This window comes from Kogia breviceps, chromosome 2 (genome assembly GCF_026419965.1).
Source record: "Kogia breviceps isolate mKogBre1 chromosome 2, mKogBre1 haplotype 1, whole genome shotgun sequence".
In the NCBI taxonomy this organism is placed as follows: Eukaryota; Metazoa; Chordata; class Mammalia; order Artiodactyla; family Physeteridae; genus Kogia; species Kogia breviceps.
The window spans coordinates 144,147,397-144,167,482 of NC_081311.1; the positions used below are offsets into that span (position 1 = coordinate 144,147,397).

Genomic DNA, 20,086 nt, shown 5'->3' on the forward strand with positions numbered 1-20,086 from the left:
AGGCAGAATACTCTATGACATAAATCACAGCAAGATCCTTTTTGACCCACCTCCTAGAGAAATGGAAATATAAACAAATGGGACCTAATGAAACTTAAAAGCTTTTGCACAGCAAAGGATACCATAAACAAGACCAAAAGACAAGCCTCAGAATGGGAGAAAATAGTTGCAAATGAAGCAACTGACAAAGGATTAATATCCAAAATTTATAAGCAACTCATGCAGCTCAATAACAAAAAAACAAACAACCCAATCCAAAATGGGCAGAAGACCTAATAGACATTTCTCCAAAGAAGACATACAGATAGCCAACAAACACATAAAAGAATGCTCAACATCATTAATCATTAGAGAAATGCAAATCAAAACTACAATGAGATATTATCTCACACCAGTCAGAATGGCCATCATCAAAAAATCTAGAAACAATAAATGCTGGAGAGGGTGTGGAGAAAAGGGAACCCTCCTGCACTGCTGGTGGGAATGTAAATTGATACAGACACTATGGAGAACAGTATGGAGGTTCCTTAAAAAAACTACAAATAGAACTACCATACGACCCAGCAATCCCACTACTGGGCATATACCCTGAGAAAACCATAATTCAAAGAGTCATGTACCAAAATGTTCTTTGCAGCTCTATTTACAATAGCCAGGACATGGAAGCAATCTAAGTGTCCATCAACAGATGAATGGATAAAGAAAATGTGGCACATATATACAATGGAATATTACTCAACCATAAAAAGAAATGAAACTGAGTTATTTGTAGTGAGGTGGATGGACCTGGAAGTAAAGTCCAGCGTGAAATAAGTCAGAAGGAGAAAAACAAATACCATATGCTAACACATATATATGGAATCTAAGAAAAAAAAAATGTCATGAAGAGACTAAGGGTAGGACGGGAATAAAACACAGACCTACTAGAGAATGGACCTGAGGATATGGGGAGGGGGAAGGGTAAGCTGTGATGAAGTGAGAGAGTGGCATGGACATATATACACTACCAAACGTAAGGTGGATAGCTAGTGGGAAGCAGCCGCATGGCACAGGGAGATCAGCTAGGTGGTTTGTGACCACCTAGAGGGGTGGGATAGGGATGGTGGGAGGGAGGGAGACGCAAGAGGGAAGAGATATGGGAACATATGTATGTGTATAACTGATTCACTTTATTGTAAAGCAGAAACTAACACACCATTGTAAAGCAATTAGACTCCAATAAAGATGTTTAAAAAAAAAAAAAAAGACTTCTCTAAATATGCAAGATCAATCTGTAGGTGACAGTGTAAGAAGGAAAACTATCTGAAGACCAGAGTAACAATATGAGTAAAGCAACAACCTAAATAGTTGTAGTTTAGGAGGATAAACTCACTAGGCAGTCCACAAAACTTAGGAATGATTACATGGGACCATTAGGTAAGTAATGAAGTGCCTAAGGTAAGACTGGGTAAGAACTTGGCAGAAAGTTCAGTTACCAATTGCATTAGGAAAAGGCAGCGATCCCAGGAGCAAGATGTTAAAGGGAAAGTTGACCTTCGCTTACCTGAGGGCTGAGCTCCCGTGCATGAGTGCCAAGTATGAACTTGGAGATTTCCTTATTGCACAGACTGTTGAAAAGAAGGGTTGTACTTTACCTTGAATAAGGTTGGCCAAAACAGCCTTAATATGTTTAAAACTTTTGATGCAAAAAAAGCTATAAGGATTCTCATTTCAAAGTCAGCAACGAAACTGTTTTATATACAGACTGTTCCTTAAAGGAAAAGGGACCAGAGCAGGGTATTTAGCTAGACAGATGTAAATTTGGGACTATGAATGGAGCAGCAATTCAAAGGACAAATGGCTCTGTGGGATAACTGTACTTACTACTGAAAACAATCCACATATAAGTGGATCCATGCAGTTCAAACCCATGTTGTTCAAGGATCAACTGTACTTATAAAAGAATGGTGTCAATATCTTGAAAAGCCAGAAATTATATTTTTTTCAACTATCTAAACTTATGAAGAAATATTTTAGGAATCAACTTAGAAATGTGCAAGAGTACACAGTTTATCAAATTTCTTTTCAGGAGTATATATATGAGTGTACTAGGCAGAATGGCCCCCCAAAGATGTCCACATCCCAATCCCTGGAACTTACGAACAGGTTATGTTACATAGCAAAATGGACTTTGCAGATGTAAAAATCATCACAGATTCTAAAATAGGAAGATTATCCTGGGTTATCCAGATGGCCCAATCTAATCACATGAGCCAGTAAGACTGAAGAACTTTCTCTGTCAGAGATTTTGGCAGTAGCAGAAGTCAGAGATAAGCATGAGAGAGACTTTACCTGCCATTACTGGACGGGGCAGCACTGAAAGCATTTCAACTTCTATGAGTGAAGACTAGCCCTGGATGACAGCAAGGAAAGAGGGACCTCCGTCTTAAAACTGTATGCCATCAACAATCCAAATGAACTGGGAAGTGGATTCTTCCTCAGAGACTCCAAAAAGAAAGAATGCAGCTCTGCTAACATACTGATTTTGGCTTTGTAAGACCCTATGTAGTGGGCCCAGCTGAGCCCACCTGGACTTCTGACAAACAAAAACTATGAGATATATTTGGGTTGTTTTATGATGCAAAGTATGTAGTGATTTGTGAAACAGGAATAGAAAATAAAGTAAACAAAAATGCTAATGTACTCAGGAGGACAGGCTTGTAGCCCAAGGAACCGCACAGATTCAGAGTTTTCTCTGTGCTCTAATTTTCTTCTCGTATCTTGGTAAGTGCCACAAAATGCCAAGAAATGATCCTAGAGCTCACACTAGGAACAGCAATATGGCCATAATAACGAACTTAAACCTAAGAAGTTGAAAACCTGTAGCTATAAGCTAGTAGGAATTTACTCCCCTCTGAGTTTCTAAATTAGGAAAAATTTAAATGGTATGATTTCACTCCTATCCTCTCCAGGAAGAAAAAATATACTAGTTTCAAGATTGTCAAAAATAATAATTGAAAACAATACTGTATATGTAAAATATATCAAGTACAGTACATGGCATTCATATAGTATTTATTCAGTTTATTAGACATTTTACTGTATTTTGACTTTAAATGTACATTTTCCTAATACTTAATTAATCTAAATCTTACTACCTTCTTTATTTTTAAAGCCAGAAGCTGAGAACTACATAGTTTAACTTTTAGACAGAAGATTTTTACATTAATCTTTAACCCATGAATTTGATGTTATCCCATAAGGTTATTTGGTACATAATGTTTTACTTCATCAATGTAAGGAAGTGAGAAAAATATGAGTTCAGCTTTAACGAGGAAAGCAGCAGTTTTTAATTGTTCCCTACTCACAGGAGAGACGACAGATGTTCTTCATACATATCACAACTCCCAAGAATATACCAAAGTTTTGATGAAATTCCTCAAAGTTGATGGGATACATGAAGAGCATCACAGACTTTTCTCAGTACTATATTCATGAAAGTACATTATGAGTGCAGTTGGCCCTCCGGATTCAACAAACCTCAGATCAAAAATATTTGAGGGGAAGAAATTCCAGAAAGTTCCAAAAAGCAAATCTTGTATTTGCCTCCTGCCTGGCAACTATTTACATAGCATTTACATTGTATTAGGTATCATAAGTAATGTAGAGACGATTTAAAGAATACGGGAGGATGTACTTAGGTTATATGCAAATACAATGCCATTTTATATAAGGGACTCGAGCATCAACAGATTTTGGTATCTGCAGTGGATCCTGGAACCGAACCCCACAGATACCAAGGGATGACTGTATGTGAATAGTGAAATCAGCCCAATATCTCAAAACATTAATATCAGTAGTCCAATTATTAAGTCAAACTTCATTTTTTCAAGTGAGTCTTGATTATTCCCAGACCTTTAATTCCTAGTTGAATTAAGGTAAGCAAGTTCTTGTTTTATAGTTTAAAATTACAACAGAACAACATTAAAAATATATAAATACAAAGAATTTACAGATTAATGGTTATGAATATAAACAGTGCTAATGAAAGTTTTTACTAATAACATCATTTTAGATTTGGTAATAATATCAGCTATAAAAATAATGTCCATAGCATTAATTTTGCTCAAGGTAGATGTATAAAATGTACCTATTGATCATTGCTTTTCCTCACTAAAAACTTATCTTTGTAAAAGTAAAATAGAAACTCACAGCTCACCAAGAATTACAATAATTCATAATCACCACTTAGGAGTACATCAATAATAATTTCTCATTATGAAGAGGGCACAAATAAGATACAGATTATGTACAATTCCCATTACAACACTAGTAAGCTTACCTCCCCCCACACCATGCAAAGTACATCAAAATTCAGGTAAATGAAAGAGATATTACCTCAGAAGTAACCCTCAATCCAACATCCACACTTCAACAATCATTAAAACCTATCTTACAATGATAAAAGATACTAGTGACTCTCAACACCATGACTGAGAAATGATGCTGTACTTATATTAAATAATTAGTAAAGAAATCAAAAGAACAAACATTAGAAGTATGATGTTTTAATTTAATCATCTCTTCCACTACAGAGAGGAAGAAATGAAAGGTCTCACAGAAATGTTTATAGTGGGATTGGTGGAGCAGAAGAAAATGACAACTGCATTGCACGTAAATCACAGTATCATGACTTTATCATCTCAAAATGTGGATATGCTATACTGCACAGGTTTTATATAGAAAAAGTCTCACTTGGGAAGAAGGGATGTATATGGAACAAAAAATACAAGCTATTCTCTCACATGGATTTATGAAAATTCTAAGGTAGTATTATAAGTTCCACCACAAATTGTAAGTTCCTAGGGAAAACTCAACATTATTGCCAAAGCTACCAAACAGATGACTGCTGTACTGCCTTCAAGACACACCATATGCATACCTGTTGGGGTTGTGATGGATTATTATTATTTTTGAATGAACTTTAACAATTATAATTACCATACCATATACTGAGTACTCATTAAGTTCCTGACACTGTTTCAAGCATTGTATATACATTAAATATTTGAATGTTCACAACAAGGCTATGAGTTAAGTGTTATCTTTAAAGATAAGGCAACTGAGGCACAGAGAAGTTATATTAAAGTTATATTATTTGCCCAAGGTGACACAGATAATAAGTGGTAGACTCATGACAACCTAATTAGTAACTACCCTAAAACACTGATTATATACTTACAATGAGCTAGAAGATAATACTGAGGAAACAAAAACACAGTCAATTTGGCTGTAACATACACATTCTTTTTTGAAGGGTTACCTATATGGAATGTCATTATTAAGTTTAATAAGTCACAAATGTATAGTTCAGAAAGAAGCTCTTGTATTAAAACAAACTAGCATAAGACATCCAATGTGTAAACTATGTAAAACTGCAGAAAATTTAAGGATTATTGTTACTAGGATGTCAAAAGTTTCAGTAATCTTTGAGAAATAAAATCAGTGAAATGACAGAAAATATGAAATATACATATCTGTCCCAGCACACAGATCACTGGCAGACAGATAACTACAGACTGATACAGTCAACTAAATAAAACTTCTAAATAATGTCATTTACTCACATTAATAATTCCTAGCTAAGTAATCCTACTTTTTTTAATAAGCGCAACTCCAAAATTGGTAAAATTATGACAAAGTTGTTGCAGTAACATTCTGATGACAGTGTAAACTTGTTCAACTCTTTGGGGAGGCAAAAATTTGGCAACTGTAGAAACATTTATATCCTTTGACCTAGAATCTCATTTGAGATTGTTATCTACAGAAACAATTCAAAATAAAAGATCTATGCACAGAGATGCTTAATTCAATGTTAAAACAGGCAGAAACTGAAAGTTATTTTCCTGCTGGTCATTTAAAATGGAGGCAATTTTAGGGACTTCCCTGGTGGCGCAGTGGTTAAGAATCTGCCTGCCAATGCAGGGGACACGGGTTCAAGTCCTGGTCTGAGAAGATCCCACATGCCGGGCAGCAACTAATCCCATGCGCCACAACTACTGAGCTCACGTGCCACAACTACTGAAGCCCGCACGCCTAGAGCCCGTGCTCCTTAACGAGAAGCCACCGCAATGAGAAGCCCGCGCCCCGCAACGAAGAGTAGCCCCCGCTCTCAGCAACTAGAGAAAGCACGTATGCAGCAAGGAAGACCCAACGCAGCCAAAAATAAATAAATAAACAAACAAACCAATAAAAAAAACAAACACCTATGTTCTAAATTACCACATTATAGCTTAAATAATTAAAAACTTAATGGCAGTAGCATCCTCTCAGAACAAGATTAAACATGTCTTAGGGCTTCCCTGGTGGCACAGTGGTTGAGAGTCCGCCTGCCGATGCAGGGGACACGGGTTCGTGCCCCGGTCCGGGAAGATCCCACATGCCGCGGAGCGGCTGGGCCCGTGAGCCATGGCCGCTGAGCCTGCGCATCCGGAGCCTGTGCTCTGCAACGGGAGAGGCCACGACAGTGAGAGGCCCGCGTACCACAAAAACAAAACAAAAAAACATGTCTTACGAAAGCAGCATACACAGCACTGTAAATTTGGAATATTCTTACAAACTATTTTACAAAGATTAGGATTCAATTATCAATGACCTTAAAGATCCATGAACTTTTTTGTTTCTTGATCTGAAGGGCATCTTTATTTTTGAACACACTTTACAATGATATTCCTACAGTTTTGAGAAGTGTTTACAGTGGATTTTTCAAGTCACTGTAACAAATTTAAATTTAATTACAAAATATCATTGCTATTGCATTTGTCTTTCAGGGCACTTAACCCTACTGGGATGACTTTTTAACAAGCTTCTCACCTTCACAGTTTTGGTACAACAAACCAAGGATATAGGCTTTCCGATTATGCCTAGAAAGACTATTACTGACAGTGGTTATAAATTTCTTCAGATAGGACAAAAAACGTGCTCAGAGGAACAGTTTTTGTTCTGATTTCAAATATATACATTAAATTTATTTACTGTTACTGTCTCCAAAATTTTAAATTCCTAAGAAATTGTAACTTTCACATAATAATTTACGGATTAGTCAATAGGTCTAAGGTCCATCAGAAGTAACCCCTTTTACTCCATCGTATTCACAATAGTTTTGCTCTTGGCCTGACCAGTTTTAAAACTCTTCATTAAACAAAGACAATTTTATACCACTTAAAGGCACAAAAATAGTTCCCTTCCGTCCTCTGCCTCCTTCTAGCGTCAGTTCAACCAGCGAACACAGAAAACACACTCTCGGCCCTGGTCCGCAGGACATCAATTAAAAAAAAGCACAGGTGATTTCCCTACAGAACGTTTGCAGTCCACCCAGGAAGGTTTTAAAAAAAAATGGGGTAGAATACCAGAATCAATCTGCACCCGCACCTCAGCCCCGCCCCATCTGGAAAAAGTGGGGGGTGGCGGGAGTGTGAAGGGGCAGAAAGGACAGAAAAGGCCGAGACTTCCAGCTCCCAGGTTCTGCATACCATTTGTTCCATCAGCTCCCACCGCAGCCAGAGACCCTGACCCTGTTTTCAGCCGCGCCTCCTGATCCTCCCCCTCGCCACCATCACATACAGTCCCCAACCACTGAGTGGGGAGACCAGAGCCGGCCCTCTTCCTGTTCAACCCAAGGACTGAAGGGGGCTCTCCCTGCACCCTCGGCAAATCCGACGTGTGCCCCAGGGATCTCCGAACTGACCAGACAAGGGGACGATATATCAGGGGGAGGGGTCTAAGAGGAGCCGTTATTCCTTTTTCCTCCTCGTCAGGAAAGCGCGCGAGAGAGGAGGGGCCGGAACAACAAATGCCAGTTACCTAACGGTCCGGCCTGTCCGGCCGGGCTCCCGAAGCCGACGCCGCGCGGGCCGCTAAAGCTGTAGCTCAGCCACAGCCGCCCCGATGGCTAGGCACGGGCAGGAGCGCCCGAGGTGATGGGAAGCGGGGGGTGGGGACTATGGTGAGCGACGTCGCCATGTTAGTGCCTTCTTTCTCCGTATCCCTACAGTCTCCAGTCCTGCGGCCCTCTCCTCATCACTACTCACCTTTCCAGGTCACTAGTTCATGCTTCTTTCGGTCGCTGGGGAGACCCGAGCTCAGCGGTGTTTACAAACCACCCCTGGAGGAAAGGACTGAACAGCACTTTAAAGGCCACGGGCTCCCACAGGCTTCCGTCCTCTCTCGCGAGATCGGACTGACAACCCTTCTCTCCGCCCCACTCCCGGCATCCCTCCTTTCTTCTCTCGCCCCTCCCCTCCATGCACACGCCCCTTCTTTCCTTCCTTCAGACAGAGCGCCTCCAGATCAGGCGGTTCAGTCGGGCTTAAGGAAGGGGGCGGGAACCAAAGAATACTCGGGCGCTGGTTATTGGATACAGAACCCGAAGGGCGGGAAGCAGTTCTGGAGGGGCGGGACCAGGGAGTTAGAAGAGTGGTGTCTCTGTACACGGGAGCTGCGGAAGGCTGTGATTGGCAGCCGGCTGGAGGTGGGCGCGAGTGTAGGGCGCTGGAGCAGGTGGATGTTGAGGTCGCGTGAGGAGGTTGATGGTGTGCAGGGAGGAAAGCTGAACTCTGGGAAGGCTGCCGGTGGCGGGAGAGAAAGCAGGAGGAATCCTCTGAGGCCAGCTCCGGAAACCTGGTATTTCCGTTGCTGTCACTTCCCGGCCCTTGGTAGGAAGGAGGGTAAAGCGTAGGGAGGCGCTCACCGAAACCCACCATCCGGCTGTACTGAAGCCTGAGAAGGAGAGCTTCGGTTTAGAAGACGCGGAGTTTGCTGGAAATTACCCCCTAAGCCCCCTAGGCGCCTGAAACAGGGAAGCAAGATGTCAGTTCCGAAATAAATGAAAAAGTCTTTACCATGAATGGCATTTGTTCGAATTTTACTAAGCTGTAGCTGGAACCGATTCCTCCGGCTCTTAGCTCCCAGTACAGTGTATGATGTTAGCATATAATTATGTTCTAAGTAACTTACTAAAAGGAAATACAGTGCCTTCCACTATATCTCCCTAACTTAAAATAGTGCAAGAGAAAAATCCTCCATATTATGATGTATCCTATTTTATCAGTTTTCCTTTACTTAGCAGTTATAGATAAAAATATATCAATTTTAGTAGAGATAATTCCAAACCTTTAAAACATCAGCAACTCCGTATTAACACTTAAGAGAGGACCAAAGGACACCAAATTAATACGGCGTAGAAATAGCACTCTTTCCATAATACTGTCCTACTGCTTAATAGGCCGATGCAATGCCTAGGAAATATGTCAAGCTTTGAAAGTAGCTGTTTAAAAAGAAGGGGCAGGGAATCATTTTATTAACATAAAGGACAAAAAAGACTGTATTTATTGCTCTTCAGTTGACACAGATACATTCCTACAAAGAGAAGTGCTGAAAATATTTCTTAATGTTGCTCTATGATTCTCTTTACAACTTAAATGTTTCGAATGTTAAAGGTAGGGATATTGATTGTTCAATAAATACACCCTAGCACCCTTGAAAAGTATGATGGGGACCCTGCGAAAATTTGCATTTATTATTTTTTTAAAAAGCACGTTTTTTTCAGTGCCTTGTTTTCCACTTATTAAGTGATGATTTCTAGTCTATAGCAAAATTATGTATTAAGTTTACATATGAACATTAAATGCACTCAAACATTATCTCCAAACTCAAATGAAACTGAAATTGTTGGAAGATTGTGGGGCATAGTATTTGAGAGTTAATGAACCTGCAGTTCAATAATGGTATCTGCCATAAAAGTGACATTGTAATGGCACTGGACCTTTTAGCAGGTTTCTGGCCTCTATACATGTATGTGAGCCAACTCAACCCTCTTTTAAAACTAATTTCATTACTCAAGAGACCTGAAAGAAGCCAAATTGACACTGTTTATGTCTCAAGTTAAAATGAAAGTACCATCTCTACATAACATTAGTAACATTGTAGTAGTGTTAGTGTAGTGTAGCACTGATTATTAAAACCTCAGCAGTTCAGATTACTGACGATGAACATGGTGATGGACAAAATGTGTGACTGACAGATCACAAATTGTTAGGTCTAGAATATATTCACAAAATGACACTTCTCTCCATCCCCCAAAATGTCTAATGTGAGCAAATAACTTATAAATGTTAAGGCATTTCAAAGTAGATAGACTTTTTAAAACAATTATTTTCCATTCACTTATATCAAAAAATTGAAATTCTCTTCTCCAGTTTGATTCATTTTCAATTGGCAGTAGGTTTGGTTTTAAATTTCTCTTCCTCATCCCTACTTTTCCAGTCCATTGCCAAGCAGATAATTATCTACATAATGAGCTAGAACATGTTATTTTTTAAAAAGTCTTTTGGGAGTCCTTTTAGACAAGAGAACAATCATTTAGTAATACAAATGGTACTCTGATCGGTTGTGAGAATATAGTTTTGTTAATTTTCTAAAGAGAAAGTATACCAAGAATGAAAAAATATAAAGGAGGTCAGAGGGAAAACTAGGTGAAATGGATGCAAATCTGTTATATATACATGTAGGCAGCCTGGTATAGCAAAGTGATTCACTTTATCTACATACTTCTAGTTCCACAACAGTTCCTTCACTATAGCTTTTCTTCTACACATGGAGAAAACATTCAGTGTAGACAAAATGAATGTAGTCAATATTTTCAGTTCTGATCCTGTGAACATAATTATAAGCTCACTGTTTATGCATATCCTCATAAAATGCTTTGATTTTCAATTTTTTTCTCACTTCCTCATTCCTCCATATCCCCAACGGCCCTAAAGTTCTCTACAATCTTCTTTTTACAAATGCAGGAAAATTCTGGACTGCTTCTTTGCTTGTCTTATTGTTCCACACATGTATCTACCCAACTTACTCCTAAGAAAATTAGTAAGGATCTGGTGAACCACCTTTAAGAACCCATCATGACTTCTGAATAAAACTGGTATTCCTTAGATACAAGGAGAGGTTATTTTAAGATAACTCAGGACTTCCTGAGCCTTCGTGCCACAGCTACTGAAGCCCATGCTTTGCAACAAAGAGAAGCCACCACAATAAGAAGCCCGCGCACCGCATCGAAGAGAAGCCCTGGCTCGTTGCAACTAGAGAGAAAGTCCGCGTGCAGCAACAAAGACCCAACGCAGCCAAAAATAAATAAATAAAATAAATTTTTAAAAACCCTCATTTCTGTCGAAAAAAATGTCCATTACTAAATACCACAAGAAACAATGGTGGCCTCTAAATGCTCTCAAAACCTTCCCAATGCCACAGAAGTATTATGTGGTTGTTAATCAATCTGTTATTGCTCATAAGGATGCTACTAAAACTCTGCTAAATATATATATATATGTATATATATATATAGGAAAAGAGAGTGAAAAGGGAAGATTTAATTTATAAGACATAGTTTCTGTTTGTCTGTAGCTAAACAAAACAGCATAGTCCAGGGCCTCCCTTATGTCTGCCCTGGACTGCATTTTCACAGGTATCCTCAAGATGCAGCTCAGTACAGTGGTTTAGCTGGGATTTTGCCAGTGGGATCAGGAAGGGTGTGTGTGTGTGTGTGTGTGTCTGTGTGGTATGAAAGGTGTGGAGGAAGCAGGAGATGATTATCCACCCACCTGACATCTGAGATGAGGACAGCATGGCCCCAGACATTTTAGCTGACTTTTTGGTAGCTTCTATTTCATGGCAGATCTTCTCTCCCTCCCTATGACAACCAGGGTTTTCTTGCATATTGATGAAATGATCTGTAATAAGTTACTTCTCAGTACCTGTCCTCACTATGGAAATTTCCATTCTGAACATTTCAAGTGCAAGGAAGACCACTGTCCACCTCCTACCCCCAATCTTTGGTTTCTCAAAAGAATTTATAATAAACTGTGTGTGGCATTGTGGGGAAAAATTAGAGGGCTGTATTTATCTTCAAATTACACCAGTAAGCTTACGCCAGCTTCAATGACACCAGCCCAAAGAGAGAGAATGGAATTTAAGGGCCTTGTTTTTGTCACTCATCTCAATGCCTTCTCTTATCTCTCTCATCCCACTCCTTATAAAGAGGGCTTGTCATCATTCTAGTCTGTCATCATTTACTATTAAATTATCAGTAAAAGTAGATAGAACCACTCCCAGAATAGACTTTTATCTGTCATTTGTGTCTACCCTTCATGACTCTCCACAACTAGTTTATTTGTCAACCTAAGGCCCAAATAATACCAAAGCCATGAATTCCTTATTTGCCAGAAACCAAGGAATGTCTAGTCATATGGACCCTCCTGGGCCCTTAGACTAATACCTAGCTCTTTCCAGTTACCTTCTTACCTTGGACACAGCCTCATAGGCTAACTGTCAACCAAATGCTCTGTCTCTATAGTTTATTATTCATAGCGTCAGTATTTATCGAGCATGAACATGCCAGGCACTGTTCTTGGTCCTGTGACTACAACGATAAAGACAAAGTCCTCTAAGGAGATCCTCATGGTGGGAGGAGGGCGTGACACAATACATATATAAATAGTAAGATAACTTAAATAGTGGTAAGTGCTATGGAGAAAATAGAGGAGGAGTGTGATAACATGCAGTATTATAAGCGTACTCCTTTGATACAACTTTAGAGGACTTGAGAGCTACAGACATTTTAGATATTTCTAGAGAAGTAGGTAAATGCTTTGAACCTTTGAACTGCCCTTTAGATACAAGTCTTAAGGGAATAATACTGAGCTGTCCAGCATCTGAGAGACTCAGCCAACCTATGCAGCCTATGCTTTGAGGAAGCAAATCCTGGGACTCTTCTATAAGAGGAACAGATCCTGGAATTTCCAGGGCTGGGAAGTGCTAACTAAATGATTTTTTTTTTAAAGCAGCCACTGACAACAACCATGAGTTCTCTTAGGAGTTTCTGCCAAGACCAGTTGTAGGATGCTAGCTCATGCTAATAGGCGGAACAATCAGGAGCCCTTGGATTTACAAGTCCCTGTTGATCTTAGGTCAATTCCTCTCTTCAAAATTTAAGCTCCTTTGAGAAAGAAGCTCTAAGTTACAAAACATATAAGAGGAGATAGAGTACTTACATCATTTGGGAGAAAGAAGTACAGATTCTTGCCAGGAACCTGTGCCAATTTTGAGAGATTATAAACAGATTGATAGCGGAAAGGATATGACCTAGGGAGACAGGTTACCCTCAATTTACAAAATTGACATTTCTATAGATTTGTAAGTGAGATGTGTATTGCAGCCTGTTTTCTCACTGACAGATTAGACCAGTGATGCTCAAACTTTTTGACTTTGGGACCCTACACCTCATAACAACATCTTAACATAAATAATACTCTGGGAAAAAATAATTATATTTTCTAAAACAAAAATAGAAGAATGACATTGTTTTGGTTTTTGCAAATCATTATGTCATGCCTTAGTAGAAGACAGTTGCATTATTGTATCTGCTTCTGCATTTGATCTGCTGCAATATGTTGTTTTGGTTGAAGTGTATGATGAAAATCTAGCATCACAGAGCTATGTAAATGGAAAAGGGAGGACCTCATGAACTCCCTGAAAGGCTCTTGGGGCCCTCAGAATTCTCAGACCACACTTTAAGAATCACTGGATTAGCAGTACATTGCAATAGGGAGGAGGAAACAAGTCTTCCAATGAACGAGTTGACAGCTTTTTGAAAGATAAGGAGTCTGAGTTATGACATGCTGGGAATCATAGTATTCTGGTAGTACTTCTCTGAGAAGCACTCTAAACTTTGAGTTTTAGGTACATACAGATCATCTGGATTCCTTGTTAAAATTCAGATTCTGATTCAAAAGATCTGATGCGAGGCTACAGAACCTATAGTTCTAACAAGCTCCCAGGTGACGCCAATGGTGCTGATCCATGGACATCACTGAGTAGCAATGCTCTAGTAAATTATGATATACACATCAGAAAACCTAAAGGAGAATGCACAAGTAAGCTTGCGTGTGTGTGTGTGTCTGTGTGTGTATGTGTGTGTGTGAGGGAAGTGTAGGATAGGGATAGGTGGAGGAAAGATAGAAGTATAAATAAATGCATGCTATCTACCAATACTTTTTAAAAAACTATTTAAAAGATGCTATTGTTTTTTATAAATCCTATACTATGACAAATTTTCACTACCTGTCAACCAGCAAAGCAAACTAAGGCATAATGTTGCTATGTTTGTTGAGGCAGAGGAGAAGGGTATTAGATCTGAAAAAAAATAATTTTTGCCCCTAATAATGTAAAGGATTGGGCAAGTAATTGATGGACTATGTGTTAGAGTCTTAAGTCCATAGTATTAGCAGTAGAGCAATAGCATGAAATTATGCAATTTATATATGCTCAGCATGTAGAGAATTCAACAACTCATTTATAATTTCATGTGTAGAAATCATATTTTAAAAGGCTTTGCAGAGGATAGTAATGCAACAATACAAACTTTTCCTTACTTAACATGCAAAACAAACCATATTGGCTAAAATTATCAAACAGAATTTAAAACTTGCAGTAGAAGCATGAGATAGTTTATTTGGTTATTAAATGTTATTTCCCGTTTCTCTACAATCTTTCCTTAAACTTAACTTCAAGGACATTAATTTCTACCCAACTTTAGCCACTTAACAACTTGACCACAAAATTTGGTCATTCCTTGGACCTACCTTACTTCTAAGATCTGAACTCTGAAATTTAAAAAAGGTCTTGTCTAGTTTTTGGTGCTTACTGAAATGGATCTTCAACCTTATTGCAACCTCTGAGCCCTTGATCTCCACCTCTTTAAAAAAAAATTTGATAAAATACACACAAAATTTACCATCTTAACCATTTTAAGTGTACATTTCAGTCATACTATAATAAATATATTCATAATGTTGTACAACCATCACCACCATCCATCTCCACAACTCTTCTCATCTAGTAAACTAAAACTCTATACCCATAAAACTATAGCCACCCGCCCCCCTCATTTCCCCCACCTCAGCCCCTAGCAACCACAATTCTACCTTTTGTCTCCATGATTTTGACTACTCTAAGTACCTCATATAAGTGAAAACATAGTGTTTATCTTTTTGTGACAGGCTTATTTCACTTAGCATAGTGTCCTCAGGGTTCATCCACTGTGTAGCATGTGTCAGAATTTCCTTCCTTTTAAGGCTGAAAAATATTCCACCGTATGTATACCACATTTTGTTTATCCATTCATCCATCGATGACACTTGGGTTGCCATTTTAGCTATTGTGAACAACATTGCTATGACTATGGGTGTACAAATCTCTCTTCAAGACCTTGCTTTCGATTCTTTTGAGTATATACCCAGAAATGCAATTGCTGGGTCATATGGTAATTCTATTTCTAATTTTTTGAGGAACTCCACACTGTTTTCTACAGCAGCCGTACCATTTTACATTCCTACTTACTGTGCACAAGGGTTCCATTTTCTCCATATCAATGCCAACATTTGTTATTTTCCATTTTTCTTTGATAGTAGCTATTCTAGTGGGTGCTTGGTGGTATCTCATTGTAGTTTTGATTTGCATTTCCCTAATGATTAGTGATGTTGAGCATCTTTTCATGTGCTTGTTAGCCATTTGACTATTTTTTTGGAGAAATGTCTATTCAAGTCCTTTGGTCATTTTTAAATTGGGTTGTTTTTTTTGTTGTTGAGTTTTAGGAGTACTCCATATGTCTGGATATTAATCCCTTATCAGATATATGATTTACAAATATTTTCTCCCATTCTGTGGATTGCCTTTTTACTCTGTTGATAGTTTTCTTTTTTCTTTTTTTTTTTTTGTGCTACGTGGGCCTCTCACTGTTGTGGCTTCTTCCGTTGTGGAGCACAGGCTCCGGACGCGCAGGCTCAGCGGCCATGGCTCACGGGCCCAGCCGCTCCGCGGCATGTGGGATCCTCCTGGACTGGGGCACAAACCCGTGTCCCCTGCATCGGCAGGCGGACTCTCAACCACTGCGCCACCAGGGAAGCCCGAAGGTTTTCTTATTGCACAAATTTTAAAAAATTTTCATGATGTCCAATTTATCTATTTTTTTCTTTTGTTGCCTGTGCCTTTGGTGTCATATTCAATAAATCATTGCCAAATCCAATGTCCTGCAAACTTTGCCCTGTTTTCTTCCAAGAGTTTTATAATTTTAGGTCTTACATTTAAGTCTTTAATACACTTTGAGTTAATTTTTGTATACAGTGTTAAATAAGGGTCCAGCTTTTTTCTTTTGCATGTGGATAGCCAGTTTTCCCGGTATCATTTGCTGAAAAGACTGTCCTTTCTCCACTAAATGGTCTTAGCATTTTTGTCAAAAATTATTTTACAAAAAAATATTACTCAGCCATAAAAAAAGCATGAAATATTGCCTTTTGTAGCAACATTGATGGGCCTAGAGAATATTATACATAGTGAAGTCAGACAGAGAAAGACAAATACTATATGATATCACTTATTTGTGGACTCTAAAAAACAATACAAATGAATCTACATACAAAACAGAAACAGACTCACATAGAAAACAAACTTATGGTTACCAAAGGGGAGACGGAGGGAAGAAGGGAAAATTAGGAGTATGGGATTAACAGATACAAATTACTGAACATAAAACAGATAAGCAACAAGGATTTACTTTATAGCACATGGAATTATATTCAATACCTTGTAATAACCTATAATGAATATAATCTGAAAAAAATAATTGAATCACTTTGCCGAACACCTGAAACTAACACAATATTGTAAATCAACTATACTATACCAAAAAAAAAAAAGAGTAAAAAAATTATTTGGCCATATATGCAAGGGTTTATTTCTGGGCTCTCTATTCTATTCCATTGGTCTATTATGTCTATCTTTATGCCAGCACCACATAGTTTTGATTACTGTAGCTTTTGTAAGTTTTGAAATCAGAAAGTTCATACTTTTCTTTTTTTGACTTTCTCCACATCTTCCGTTAGTTCTCTGATCATCTTTAAGACAGTTGTTTAAAAGTCTTTGCCTAGTAGATCTGCCATCAGGTCTTTTTCAGGGGCAGATTCTGTTGATCTTTTTTTCCTTTTAACGAGCCACACTTTCCTGTTTCTTTGAATATTTTGTGATATTTTTTGTTGAAAACTGGACATTTGAATCTAATAATGTGGGATCTCTGGAAATCAGATTCTCCTCCTTCCCCAACATTTGCGCTTATTATTTTTATTTATTGTTGTAGGCTGTCTCTGTGCCAAGGATCAACCTGATATGTAAACAAAAGGTCTTCTCTCAGGTCTTTTCTGAGTCCATGACTTCCCTTGGGCACAAGTGGTCACTGTCCTTACTCCTGCTCTGCATTTCTTTTATTCACATGTACTCCATATCATATACCATACCTTTCCCCTTTTCAAACCCACAAGTCTCTCTTCAGGAGTATGCTTCAATCTTGTATTAGAATTCTACAACAAAATAACATACCAACTTCCCCCAAATCAACTTTTTCCTTGTCATCCCTAAAAATCAAAGCATGGGCTTTGGAATCAAAGATGATCTGAATTTGGATCCTGACTTTGCCACTTAATGGCTATGTAATTTGGGGAACTGTTTAACTCCTCTGAGCCTTTTTACTCTGCATCTTGGAAACCAATCCCAATTTTGCATGGTTGTCATGAAAGTTAAATGACAGTATATGAAGTCCCTAGGATAGGGAATGGCACTTATTTGATGTACATACCCTCTCCTCCTCCAACTGGTTCCCATCAAATCCTACTGATACAACTTTTGTAGACTCTTTAAAAAACAAAACAAAACAAAACAAAAAACTCAGGGCTTCCCTGGTGGCGCAGTGGTTGAGAATCCGCCTGCCGATGCAGGGGATACGGGTTCGTGCCCCGGTCCGGGAAGATCCCACATGCCGCGGAGCGGCTGGGCCCGTGAGCCATGGCCGCTGAGCCTGCGCATCCGGAGCCTGTGCCCCGCAACGGGAGAGGCCACAACAGTGAGAGGCCCGCATACCACAAAAAAAAAAAAAACTCATTGCCACCATCCTAGACTGGACCCTTGTTGCCTCTCAGCAAGGCTACTATAGCAACCACTGACCATTACTGGCTCCCGTCTATCCTACACTGTTCTTGTACTAAACTTTCTTGGCTCTAGACCTTCAATGGCTGGCTGTGGTCAAATGAATAAAACCCACACTTTTTCGTCTGACAAATTACATAATTTGGCCCCAGTTTACCTTTGCAGCCTTATCTTACGCTATTTCCCTACCATACCCAGGCAGCTCTTTGTTTCTCATGAACCTTACCACATGCTTTCACTAACTAAGATACCCTCTTATTCTGGCCTTTCTTCATTCCACCAGTTCAAGGTTCATATTAATTTGTAGAAAAATAACTCTTCTTCATGTGATTCCATCGTTAGAAAACTCTTTCTACTCCCCTGAACATCTTAGTACTTCCTGCCACTCTTCTGGAACTCACCATTCTACTTTGAGTTTTAGTTATTTCCATACATGTCTAGTGTTTGGGGCTAGATGACAAGTTTTTATTTAGTTCAAACATACACTTCATACTCAAATCTGTATTTTGGGTTAATCCCAAAGGCATTAAAAATACCACATTCCTGCAATGAAGAACGGTAACAACATGTTACCAAGTAAGAAGTATGCGTGGAAATCTGAAATACCTTTAGGTATTCTAAATAAATACAGATGAATTAGCACTTTACCACTCTTGGGTGCTCTTGTCCCTTGGAGTTTTTAAACAGGCCAAACTTATCAACATGGAAAACTCATTTGGTCTTCAATGCGAAAACATCTTTATTGGCCTCTGTTCAGAGACTAAGAGGTTAGTGAAAAGTATACGCCATTAATATTTGCTTATAAGACTGGTAGTACTTGCTGCAAAAATGGCATACAATAAACATTTCTGCTGTCAAATAGATGTATTCTAGTGATGTACTTTCAATGTCAGAAACTTGTTACTCCAAGTAAGGTAAAATCGCCTGTGGTTATATTTCTAAGTTATACTGATTTTCTAAAGAATTTTTTCTTCCTCAGTAACTTGGAAGCCAGGAAGCCACAGCACAATTTCCTTTTCATTCTCAGGGGATTTCCTCAGCTAAGGGCATGTCTTATAAGAAACCTGTTCCAGAATCAATGTTTCAGGCCTCTTTAAACATCAAACCAGCAGTAAGAGCAGGTTTTTGTTTGTTTGGCCTAAAATGAACTTGTAACAGAGGACTGGTTAATCTAAGTATTTCCCTAGGACTTAAAAAATTTCATATGATTTTACACTATGGACTTTGTGTTAATTGTACAGTATTTCTTCGTAAATTGTACTAAGATATGTATTTTCTTTTACCCATTTTAAAGTGTGCAATTCAGTGGCATTCAGTACATTCACCATGTTGTACAACCATCACCAGAACACCGGTTATGCCAAAAGGACCTCCCACACCTATTAAGCAGTTACTTCCCAATCTCTACTCCCACTAGCCTTTAGTAACCACTAATCTACTGTCTCTATGGATTTTTTTTTTTTTTTGGTGGCACTGCGCTGCTTGTGGGATTTTAGTTTCCCAACGAGGAATTGAACCTGGGTCCTCAGCGGTGAAAGCACGGAGTCCTAACCACTGGACCACCAAGGAATTCCCGTCTCTACAGATTTGCATATTCTGAATATTTCATGTAAATATTCAGCCTTTTGTGCTTGGCTTCTTTCACTTAGCCAAGTGAAAGCACTTTCACTTTCATGTTTTCAAGGTTCACTCATGTTGTACCACTCATCAGTACCTCATTTTTGCTATGGCTGAATAATATTCCATTATATGGATATACCACATTTTATCATCAGTTCATCCAAACATCAATTTGGTTGTCTCTACCTTTTGGCTATTGTGAATAGTGCTGCTATAAACATCTGTATATAGTTTTTGTTTGAATGCCTGTAATTCTTTTGGGTATATACCAAGCTGTGGAATTGCTGGGTCATATAATACATGTAATACTTCTTCTCATTGCTAAATTCAAATACTGAGTAGTACTATTTAAGAAAATAGTGAAGGTTCCAGAAAATTATGTAACATAGCCTAGGCAATT

At 38.7% G+C, this 20,086-nt stretch overlaps 1 protein-coding gene across 12 annotated transcripts in view; it reads right to left on the reverse strand.

Moving 5' to 3' along the window:
- The window catches only part of ATF2 (activating transcription factor 2), an 88,724-nt gene extending 80,455 nt beyond the window's left edge, over positions 1–8,269 (reverse strand). For 4 of the 12 annotated variants that reach the window (XR_010839138.1, XM_059055307.2, XM_059055305.2 and 1 more), the window contains exon 1: positions 8,070–8,266. The gene's annotated coding sequence lies outside the window, so the exon portion shown is untranslated. Of the gene's footprint in view, positions 1–8,069 lie in introns of all 12 variants that reach the window. The other 8 variants (XR_010839139.1, XM_067026335.1, XM_067026337.1 and 5 more) reach the window with 3 other exon arrangements.
- Positions 8,270–20,086: the final 11,817 nt, after the last annotated feature.